Below are 11650 nucleotides of genomic sequence, written 5' to 3' on the forward strand. Positions count from 1 at the left end.
CTAAAGGAGGTGAGGCAGCAAGCCCTGAGGCTGACTGGGGAAGTCAGTGTTTCAGGTGGAGGGAACAGCCCACCTGAGGTGGAGGTGGCCCGGGGCTTGCTTGAGCAGCAGGAGATCAGTGTGGCTGGAGGAAGGTGTGAGCGGGAGAGAGAGCGCGCTGAGATCAGAGGTGGCGACGGGCAGATCATAGAGATGCGTGGGCCACTGCCTGGCTTCTTTGCCCATTTATAACTTCCTTGGCCTGTGAGATCTGCTTTGACTGCTGAAATGCGAGAGGAACCGACATGTTAAAGAGCCAGCATGTACCAACATTTCTTTCCCTCTCCCACAATGTTCTAGAAAGATGTCACTTTTCAACTCGAGGTCTGGTGTGGCGACAATGTGGAACCAAATTTCAGAGTCACCTGGTGGGTACATAGGGTGAGTGAGAAACAAGCTTTCAGATGGCTCTTCTTCCAGCCTGTGTGGATTGGGCTGTCTTACAGTTGTATTTGCAAAGTACTTTATATAATATGTTTAAAAGTTCAATTGTCCATATCAAAATAACTAAGTGGGGGTAGGGGAGGGAAGCTCTTGGAATAGCTGAGCCCTCCCCTCCCCACTCCCGGCTCTTCTGCAGCCAAACCTTGGAGGGGGCCCCTGACTCCATTATAGCAATATTTGTCCAGTTGGTCTCCCTGACAAACTAGTCTCCACACTGATGCCAAAGCGATGTATCAATATGCAAATTTAATAACGTCTATTTCCTGTTTAAAAGCCCGTTAGTGGAAAAGGACCAAAATACGCAGAGCGTCTGAAGAGATGGAACGTCAAAAATATTGAAAGGAAAATTTTCACAATGTTATGTGGTAGTTTCTGGATGGTGATATTGTGGTGATTTTCATTTTCTTTTTGGTATTTTTCCATCTTAAAAAGGTGAAAACAACCCTACACAGTCAAAAAAAAAAAAAAAAGAAAGAAAAAGAAAAGGCCCTTTACTGGCTCCCTAGTTCTAGTTGTAGCAGATTAAAGATGGCCAAGGAGCTTTGACACTCTTTCCATTGAGAGATCAGGTTCGGTGTCCTTCCCTTTGGATCTGAGGTGGCCAAAGTCATTTGTTTGACACAGAATGTGGCAGGAATCGTGTTCTGGGACTTCAAGGTTAGGTCATGAAACGCTGTGCAATTTTTGCCCAGCTCCCTTAGGACACCCCCGCTGGGAGCTCTGGGCCATCATGGAAGTAGTCGGGCACCTTGGCAATTCCAGACTCTTAGTGCCTCAGTCAACAGCCCCAGTGGGATTGTCCTTCAGTCCTCCCCACCATGGCAGAAGACACGTGAGTGATGTCATTGGAATCCTTCAGACCAGCCCACCTGTCAGCTGCCTACCACCCAGGGACCTCAGTCAACAACACATGGTGCCAAAGAATCACCCGGCTGTGTCCTGCCAAAGGTCCTCATCCACAAAACCCTGAGAAGCAATAACTGTTGCTTTAAGTGTTGGGCTAATGTGTCAGGTGGCAATAGATACCGGTGTACTGGTTTCTTCTTGCTGCTGTAACAAATTGCCATAGTGCCTGAAAAGAACACAAATGTATCATGTGGCGTTCTGGAGGTCCTAAACGGGTCTTGCTAGGCTAAAATCAAGGTGTTGGCAGGACTGCATTCCTTTCTGGAAGCTCCAAAAGCCTTTGCTTTCTTGCTGTTTACGTTGCCTAGAAGCTTCTCACATCCGTTGACTTGTGGCTCCCTTTCATCTGCAAAGCCAGCAACGGCTGCTCAAGTCTTTCCCCCAGGGCGTCACTCTGACACTGACTCCTCTGCCTCCCTCCTCCACATTTAAGGACACTGGTGATTACATTGGGACCACCCAGATAATCCAGGATCCTCTCCTTATCCCAAGGCCATCTGATCAGCAACCTTAATTCCATGTGCACTCTTAATTCCCCTCTGCCATGTAATATAACATCTCATAGGTTCTGGGGAGTAGGAAGGGGATATTTTGGGCGGGGGGCCATTATTCTACTAAGTATAGTCTATGAGCTCTTACAGTACAGAGGCTGTGAATTAGGCATGACTCTCCAACATACAACAGAAGCCTGTTCCATAGAAGGCACTGAATCATAGGTATTCCAGGATACAGAGCTATGAATAAGATGGGAGATTGTCCAGAGGGAGCTTTTACTCTAGAGCAGGGGTCAGCAAACTGTGGCCCACCTACTGTTTTTGTACAGCTCACGAGCTAAGAATGATTTTTATGTTTTTAAGCGGTTGGAAAAAACTCAAAGGAATAATATTTTGTGACATGTGAAAATCACAGGAGAGTCAGCTGTAAGTGTCCATAAGCAGTTTCGTTGGCACACTGCCACACCCATTCCTTTAGGCATAGTCTATCGTTGCTTTCATGCTCCATTGGTGTTGTTGAGTAGTTGCAATGGAGACCATATGGCTGCAGTCTGAAGTAATGGCTGTTTAGCTCTTTACAGAAAAAAATTGCTGATCCTTGCTCTAGACGTGCCATGTCTGGTAGAACTTCCGTGATAAAGGGAATGTTCTCTACCTGCGCCGTCCGACGTGGCAGCCACTAGCCACACGGAGCACTTGAAATGAGGCTGGTGCCACTCAGGGTTGACTTCCACTTTATGTAATTATAATCGATTTCAATTTAAAGAGCCAAGCCTTGAAGAGGCCACTGCCTCCATTATGTGACTAGTGGCAACTACATTGACCCACTCAGTGCTCGGAGAGGAGATAATGACTGAAGATGCTGACAGTGATCTTGCCATGTGCCAGGAACTGTGTGCTGAGAGAGCAAGGACGATGCTTTTATAATTCCCATTTTACAGATGAGAAAACTGCAGCTGAGAGTGGTTAAGTGACTCGCCTAAGGTCACACAATGTAGCGACTGACAAAGGTGGAACCCAGGTAGACTAACCGCAGGGCTGTCATGCCGACCACGAGGCTATCCTACCTCGGTAAGATAAGATATATACACATTGAATGACAACAGAACAGAATGTGATGAGTGCTGTGAAAGAAGTGAAAACAAGGCTGGGAAATAAATGAGGGAAGAACATCTGACCAGGGAGGAAAGAGACATCTTCCTGGGTGCCAAACCACTTAAGCTGGGCTGTGACATTTGGGCACGGTTTTGATAGATAGCGATGGGCTTGTACACATGGAGGACGCAATGTTCTAGGCAAAGGTGTGGTCATGGGAAAGTGGAGGGGGTGTGAAGGGATGGGAGAGCCGTCTGGTTTGAAAACCCGTGTGAGAACCCCACCAGCCAAGGGCCGCAGAACTTTTCTTGACAGACGGTTGCACTTCCACTTTTCTATCAGTAACAACTATGTAAATGACCATGTCCCCCCTTTTCGCTTTGACTGGAAGCTCAGTGTCAAACTTGAGCTTGGCTATAGCATCGGCAGGAGAACCTTACAACTTGGACATTTGTGTGCCAGTATTCTCCCCTCTCCCCTTCCCCGCCATCCAAACTTGATTTCTGCTCCTATTTGTGTTTTCTCTGAATATTGTATTCGTCACGTTTTAATATAATTTCATTATATGCTTATTTATTGTTGTGCTCCTTCGGTCCTGTTGGGAAGGTTTCTGGGTATAAATAACAAAATAGGTTCAAGTTGGGTGAGGATCTAGGGTGAATTTAAGAAGAGAAGTCTGAAAAGGGGCCAGTCTGAAAAGATAAGTCGGCATCAGGCGCTGTGCAGGTAGCCTGAGCAGGCTGATGGCTCTTTCTGCCTTGAAGAAATAGCCCTAAGCAAGGCAGGTGCACCCCCAGCACCCCTTCCTCCTGCAGCCTTGGCTGGGATTCTGGAAGCTCCCCGCTCACTTCTTGGAAACCTGGCAGTCAACGCTGATTCCATCCCATGCTGCTGCCCGCTTGCTCTTTGGACGGGCTCTGATGTTTGTTGGCACCTTTTCTAAGTGTTAACTCCCAAACGTCCTTGGTTTCAATCCTGTTGTTGGCATGAGAGCTGACATCCTATAATCTTTCTAAAGCACACCCTGATCAGGTCGCTCCCCTCCTTGAAGAGTTTCACTTGTTCTCAGATAAAAGCCTAAGTTCATTAGCTTGGCTCCAGGTCCTGGTTCACACCCCAGATCTAGCTTTTCCTAGCTATATGACTTGGACAGGCTATTAAACTTCTGTATGCCTCAGGTTCCTCATCTGTAAAATGGAAGTAGTAATGGTACCTACTGCAGAAGGTTCTGGTGAGGACCAGCCGAGTTCACGTATGTCAAACGTGTATGTAAAACACAAAGTAAGCACTCCACGTGTGTGTTAGCCTGATCGTTATGAACACTTCAGACTCCTCTTTTGCCAGTTCCCCTTAAAAAGTTTCTGGTTCCTTCCTTGTGTCCTGAATTTCTTGCAGTTTCCCAAATACCCTACAGCCTGTTCCCTCATACGTCTGGGCTTTTTGCCCAAGTTTCCTCTGTCTGAAAAGTGTTCTTCCCCGCCACCTCTTCACCAACTCGGCCTCATTCTTATCTCAGCCGAGATGTCACCTCTTCTGGGAAGTCATCCCTGATTGCTCTCCACCCGCCCTCCCCCATGTGTATTTTTCTGTCTTCCGCTAGAGACCAGGGACTGTGTGTGGCTTAGCCTTGTAGGAACTATCACAGTTTCTGGTAGAGTAGGTACACATTAAACTGTTATTGAATGAATGGATGACTGCCTTAGTCAACTCAAGGCACATTGTAGACAAAAAAAAAATGTGTGCGTTAGAATGATGCAAATCTGAAATAAGATGACAAAGTTCCGGCCGCATAATTTCAAAGTGGAGTGAATTCTAAACAGTTTAGACTATTGCCACTTGGTGGAGCCACTTTAGTTGGTAACCAACAAAACCCAGCAGCCTTCCTCAGCCTCAGTCTTAAACGATGGGGGTGCTTCAGGAATTTGCGCTTTGCACAACATGCTAACACCTTATATACCTGACTAGGACTGAAGAAATGATGGATGGTAGGAAAATGGGGAACAGCAGGGGAATGCTGGGGCAGGGGATTAGAAAAAAACAAAACTGGGGAAGGATTCAAAGATAAGATGGTTCTGTGAGAACCCGGGGCCATAGCCAGGAGGCTAGCTGACAATCCAGCGTGCCAAACTCAGTTCAGAGTGCAGGGGTGTCATGGAGGCAGGAGAAGGAGAGAGGAAGGGGAAGTAAGTAGATTAGACCACATCAGCGACCAGGGGTGAGAAAACATTCAGAAATGGGGCACCGAACTCCGTCCTGGGATCCAAACCTAGGAGCAGACTGGGCTGGGGCAGCAAGCCGGGATTCAGTCCAGGAGGGCCAGCTGAAAGGGCTGCTCGCTCATTAAGGCTCACCAATAACCATCAGTAAGACCGTTACATAGAGAATGTTTCTTTCAGAGTGGAAAAGGCACGTAGGGTTTCTGTAGGTGTTGGAAATTTTTATATGATTTTCTTCACGTTATAGAGGAGAATTTTTTATGTTGGTCCTCTACACAAAATCAGAGCACACTGCTCTGGGCGGCCCCCTTCATGTGTGCATGGCTCAGGGTTGGTCAACGTGTGGCCAGACAGACTGGGCTCTCCTTGCCATTGTGACCATGGTCACTCTCTCACGGTCTTCCTTTCTTGGATGGCATGAAGACTGCACACTAACAAATAGGTCAGTTCCTAATTATCCAAACAGGACCCTAGAGGCTTTTAAACTGTTATTTTCTGGGGCAGGATAAGGGACTTACATCAGTCCCTTACATGTAAGTAAAGAAACAAACCCTAGATGACCTAAGTTGAAAAGGAATTTATTGAACGAATATTGGGTAATTCACAGAACATCTGGGAAGGCATGAGAACCAGGGTTGGGGAACGTGGCCATTGGGGACAACACTCAAAATCATATTGTGGAAGTGGTTGGGTAAGGACACTCACTGTTCAGGATTTGCCAGGATTTGCACCATGTGATGTGAGTAGAAAAGCAATTAGTGGAAACAGTGTGGCCTTGACATTCTGTATATTTTCCCTGTGCCTTTTGATACAAGTTTCAAATGAACATTAAGCAGCATGACAGCATCGCAGGATTATTTACTCTTTAGTCTCTTGTGGGCAGGTCCATGCAAATGTGGAGAAACAGCTCAGATGTCCCTCTTAATGGTAGATCAGAAGTGTCATCTTGGTTTCCAGGATCCCCCCTGTGCTGTGAATTGCCCTGATTCCGCCTTTCGCACTCCCACCTCTTTGCAGCATCTGTCTCCTTCTCGGACCACTTGCTTCCCTTGGCTTTTACGACCCCCATTCTCTCCTGGTTTGCTGCCTGCTTTCTAAATGTTCCTTCTGGGTCCATGTCTTCTCTTTATCTTCTCATTCTTGGCCCTTTTACATCACCTACTTCTTCCTCTTTCTTCTCTCTCAACACCCTCTACCAGGGGGGATTTCATTCATTCCTATGGCTTTGTAATTAGTAAGCTGATGATTTCAGAACTCTTAGCTCTCTCCTGAACTTCCAACCAGCAAGCAACTTGACAGCCCCTCATGTATGTCCCAAACTCAAAATATTCCAAACTGAACCTGGCACCATCCTATCTGACCTCGCTGTCCCTTCTGTGTTCTCTGAATGAGTGAATTGGAACAGCATTAATTCATCGTCTGAGTCCTCGGTATCACCCTTGAGTCCCTTCTCCTTTGTGTGCTCCTTATCAATTTATCAATCCCTGGGTTCTGTCACTCCTGTTATTTAATATCTCTGGATTCTGCCCAGCTCTAGTCACCTGCATCAGGACTTTTTTTTTTTTTTTTTGTTTAAGCCATCACCATCTCTCACCTGGATCATTGCAATAAACTCCTAACAAGTCTCCTTGCTCCAGGCTCCCTCACACTCCCTACCCCTGTCCTTGCTTCATCACAGGCAGAGTGATAAATTGTGTACCTGGCCACATCTCTTCCCCGTATGCAACCACTTGATGAAAGCCCAATGGCTGTCAAAGAAAATCCCAGCTTCTAAGACAGGGGTGGACAAACAATGGCCTCTGGGTTAAATCTGGCCCACCACCTCTTTTTGTACAGCCCACAAGCTAAGAATAATTTTTACTATTTTACAATGTTGAAAAAAAAATAAAAAGAATGCAACATGAAAATTATAGGGGCTTTATCCAAAATATACAAAGAACTCTTAAAGCTCAACAAGAAAACAAACAACCCAATGGAAAAACTGGGCAAAAGATCTGAACAGACACCTCACCAAAGCAGATATACAGATGGCTAATAAACATATAAAATGATGCTCAACATCACATACTATTAAGGAACTGCAACTTAAAACAGCAATGAGGTTCCATCACACACCTAATGGAATGTCTAAAATCCAAAACACTGACAACACCAAATGCTACTGAGGATATGGAGCAACTGGAACTCTCATTCATGGCCGGTGGGAATGCAAAGTGGTGCAGCCGCTTTGGAAGACAGTTTGGCAGGTTCGTACAAAATTAAACACACTCTTACCATATGATCCAGCAGTTGTGCTCCTTGATACTTACCCAAGTGAGCTGAAAACTTAGGTTCACATAAAAGCCTGCACAGGGATGTTTATAGCAGCTTTATTCATAATTGCCAAAACTTGGAAGCAACCAAGATGTCCCTTGATACGTGAATGGGTAAATAAACTGTGGTACATCCAGACAATAGTATATTATTTAGCACTAAAAAGAAATGAGATATTAGGTCATGAAGAGATATGGAAGAAACCTTAAGTGCATAATACCAAGTGAAAGAAGCCAGTCTGAAAAGGCTATATAGGGTATGATGCCAACCATATGACATTCTGGAAAAGGCAAAACTGTGGAGACAGTAAAAATGATCAGTGGTTGCCAGCAGGTGGGGGGAAGGAAGGGAGGGATAAATAGGTGGAATACGGGGGAACTTTTAAGGCAGTGAAACTCTTCTATATGAAAGTATTCTATGTGATACAGTGATAGTAGACAGTGGACACCTGTCATACAATTATCAAAAACCATAGAATGTACAGCACCAAGAGTGAACCCTGATGTAAACTATGGGCATTAGTTAATAATAATGCATCAATATCGGCTCATCAACTGTAACAAATGTACCACACTGTGCAAGATTTTAATAGTAGGGGAAGCTGTATGGAGGATGGGGGTGGGGTGGTGTCTGGGAACTCTGTACTTTCTGCTCAATTGCTTTGCAGACTTAAAACTGCTCCAAAAAATAAAGTCTATGAATTTAAAGATATATCAATTTCAAATTTCAGTGCGCATAAAGTTTTATTGGAACACATCCACTCCTTTCATTTACATCTCTATGGCTGCTATTGTGCTGGAATGGAGGAGTTGAGAAGATGCCACAGTGACCAGATGACCAGAAAAGGCTAAAAACATTTACTATCTGGCCCTACGCAAAACAACAACAACAAAAACCCCACAAAAAAACAGAAACCAAAAAACCTGGCTTAAGGCTTATCCAGCCCTCATGCACCAAGCCCATTGCCTGCATTCTACATTCCAGCCTCACCCTGCCGTCTCCCATCTTTTCCTTCAGCAACCCTGAACTATTTTCTCTAAAAATCCATGCTCGCTCCTGCTCATCAGTTTCCTGTATGGGAAAGACCAGGCAGGACTCACTGGGTGCCCCAGCACCTCCTTTGGGAGGCCGTCCCTGACCTCCTAAGTCTGCGTTAGGTGCCCTGTCAGTGCTCCTCGAGGCCCCCACCCTCATAGTTTGTCCTTTATCTGGAAAGCACCAAGTTCTTGCTGGCCCCTTGAGACTGAGCTTTTGAGGGTGGGTGGGGCCCTAGCTCTCCATCTCTGCATCCCTGACACCCAGTGCCTGCTGCATAGATGTTCAGGAAACGTTTTTAAAGGTTTCTGAACTTGGGCTTCAGGATCTGTGAGCACCCTGAAATAGGATGATAAATGTCATATGTGTGTCTGTGCATATTTTCTGGAGCGAAAGCCCATTGTTTTGGTGAGCTGCTCCAAGGGGACCATAGCATACATACACATACATATATTTCCTAGAAGAGGTACAGCTAGCTCCAATGTCAGTAAAATACTAACAGGCATACATTAATAAGATTTGTTGACTTTGTCAGTTTGACAGAATCAAAGAAGTTTCCTGAGCCGAGTGAACATACCCAAAAGTTCTGTAATGGCTGACAAACCCATCACTGTTTTCTAAAGCCTCCGATTCATGCCCTACTGATATAGGAATAGCATTAGTTAAAAATAGTATAGGTATAGGAAATTGACCCAGAGGAAGAGTATTTAGAAGAGATTCATACACATATCTGGGCTTGACTTGATTCATGGTCATGATGAGTAATTTTATGTGTCAACTTGGCTAGGCCATGGTACCCAGTTTTTGGTGAAACACTAGTCTCGATGTTGTTGATAAGGCATTTTTAGATGTGACTAACCTTTCATCGGTAGACTTTGAGTAAACCAGATTACCTGCCACAACGTGGGTAGGCCTCACCCAATCAGTTGAAGGCCTTAAGAAAAAAGATTGAGGTTCCCGGAGGAAGGCGTTCTGCCTCCAGATTGCAATCAGACTCAAGGCGGCAACATCAACTCTTCCCTGGATTTCTCGCCAGCGTGCGTGCCCGGCAAATTTCAGCCTTGCCCACGTCCCAATCACATAAACCAATTCCTTAAAATTTCTCTCTCTCTCTCTCTCTCTCTCTCCACATTCTTTTGGTTATGTTTCTCTGGAGAACCTGATTAATAGTACTCTGTCTCTCTTGTTAAACATTGTGGATTTAAATATGCCATATTGGATGAAGACATGTTTTGGAGGAAGATATTTTTACTTGAAACCTCTTTAGCATTAGACCCAAGGTTGCCACTCTTTCTGGTTTCATGGTTGCTATTTTCAATGAATGCTCAAGATAAACACCCCTTCTCGGTTTAGATGAGGAATTGCCAATGAAAAAAGTAGAAAGACATCTGGCATTTGAATGCTCGCTGGAATTGGGTTAGGTTTGAGTTTGAAACCACAACTTGACTTCCACAGGAAGCATAAATGCTTAGCTCCACTGCACAACATCCATCGGTCGTGGTTGTCTGAACAGTTCTCCTTGGAAATCTGAAATACGTGGCTCTGTCCTTAGCCCACGGGAGCTTTGAGCACAGGAAACACAAGCAATGGGCCACCTAAGTATCCATTCCTTTCATGTTTTGGTTCTTAGTTCTACTTCTGCTTACTAAATGCACCGCTGATGTTTATTTTGTTTTTAAAGTTGCTTGCTATTGTTTCACAAACATTGTAACAGCAATTAAGGAATTTTGTTATAAAGAGAAAATGTTACTTACAACCCCACTACTCCTAGAAATTTACTTTGTTGAACTTTCCAAGGACATGGGCCTAAGGAAAGGCCCACAGCCCTTCCAATCAAGGAAGGCCTCTGCAGAGAGGAAACCATGGAAACTAGTGCAACAATTGTCATTTCTGAAATGAAATTTACAAGGTGTTATTCTCACAACGGGCACAGGGGCATTGAAAGAGCATTCACACCATTTGGAAACCACTGGGACTGTTTTTCAGAACAGCTGTCTCCGTGAACTCGCCCCAGGCTCAACTATCCACTGCCCAATTCCCTTTTTGTCTTTCAAAGCCCCAGCATATGAGGGTTTGGCAGCTAGAACAAGCTTGAGCACGACTGACACAGGAAATGGCCCGTGGCTGGACTGGCGCCCGCCCGAATGCTACTGAATGGGAACACATATACTCAGGCCTTAGCAAGGAAGCAGCTGTCACTCAAAGCACTCAGTTCAATGTCACCAGCTTGCCTGTTTCCATATTCTAAGTGTCTTGCGTGTCTTAGGAAGGTACCACTAATGGTGGGACACAGTCAACTCATTTTTAACCTTGTAGTTTGGGTAGCTCTTTAGAAAGGGGGAGAAGTGGGAAGCAAACTAACATTTACTGTATCTCACATGGTGCTGGGCACTGTATTCATATACATACTGCAAAGGAGAGCACTGCCTGTGTGGCCTTGGGCACGTCACTTAACTCCTCCATGCCTCATTTCTCTTCTGTAACAATTACAATGATAAGAATTCCTATGCCACAGAGTTATTATGAGGATTAAATTAAGTATTGTATAAAGCACTTAGTAGTGCCAGGAACATAGTGCTGTGTACGTGTTTGCCGTTGTTATCTTTACTAGTTAATTTTAACACAGCCCTGCACATGCTTTCGTGATTGAGGAAACTGAGGCTCATGGAGATTAAGTCAATTACCGGAGATGGCAGAGCCTGAAACCAAAGTCAGATTTATCTGACTGCACTGTTTTCTTCCCAGTACAGGACCGGGCCTGCTCAATGCTATCGAATTCCCTCTCCTGCTTGCCAGCTTAGGGTTCAGTTTATTAGCTCTTCTTTGTACTGACAAGGGTGAAATCCTATATGACTGAGTGAGGCTCTGTCTTTAATCCCCCATTCCATCCATCCCTGGCCAAAGACCAATGGTCAACATATGGGGGTGAGAGGTCGTGGGAGGAGAAACGTCCCTCCTACAGTGCCCCCCTGCAGGCATAATGGTTTTTCTGACGTTGCCTACTCTTCCTCTATCAGAAAGCAGGGGATGGGCATAACTAAATAAAATGTTCTGATGAGCAGGACACTTATTATAGCCTGATGGATTTAGGGGAGCAGTTGGCCTCCT

This window comes from Hipposideros armiger, unplaced genomic scaffold, assembly GCF_001890085.2.
Source record: "Hipposideros armiger isolate ML-2016 unplaced genomic scaffold, ASM189008v1 scaffold_34, whole genome shotgun sequence".
NCBI lineage: Eukaryota > Metazoa > Chordata > Mammalia > Chiroptera > Hipposideridae > Hipposideros > Hipposideros armiger.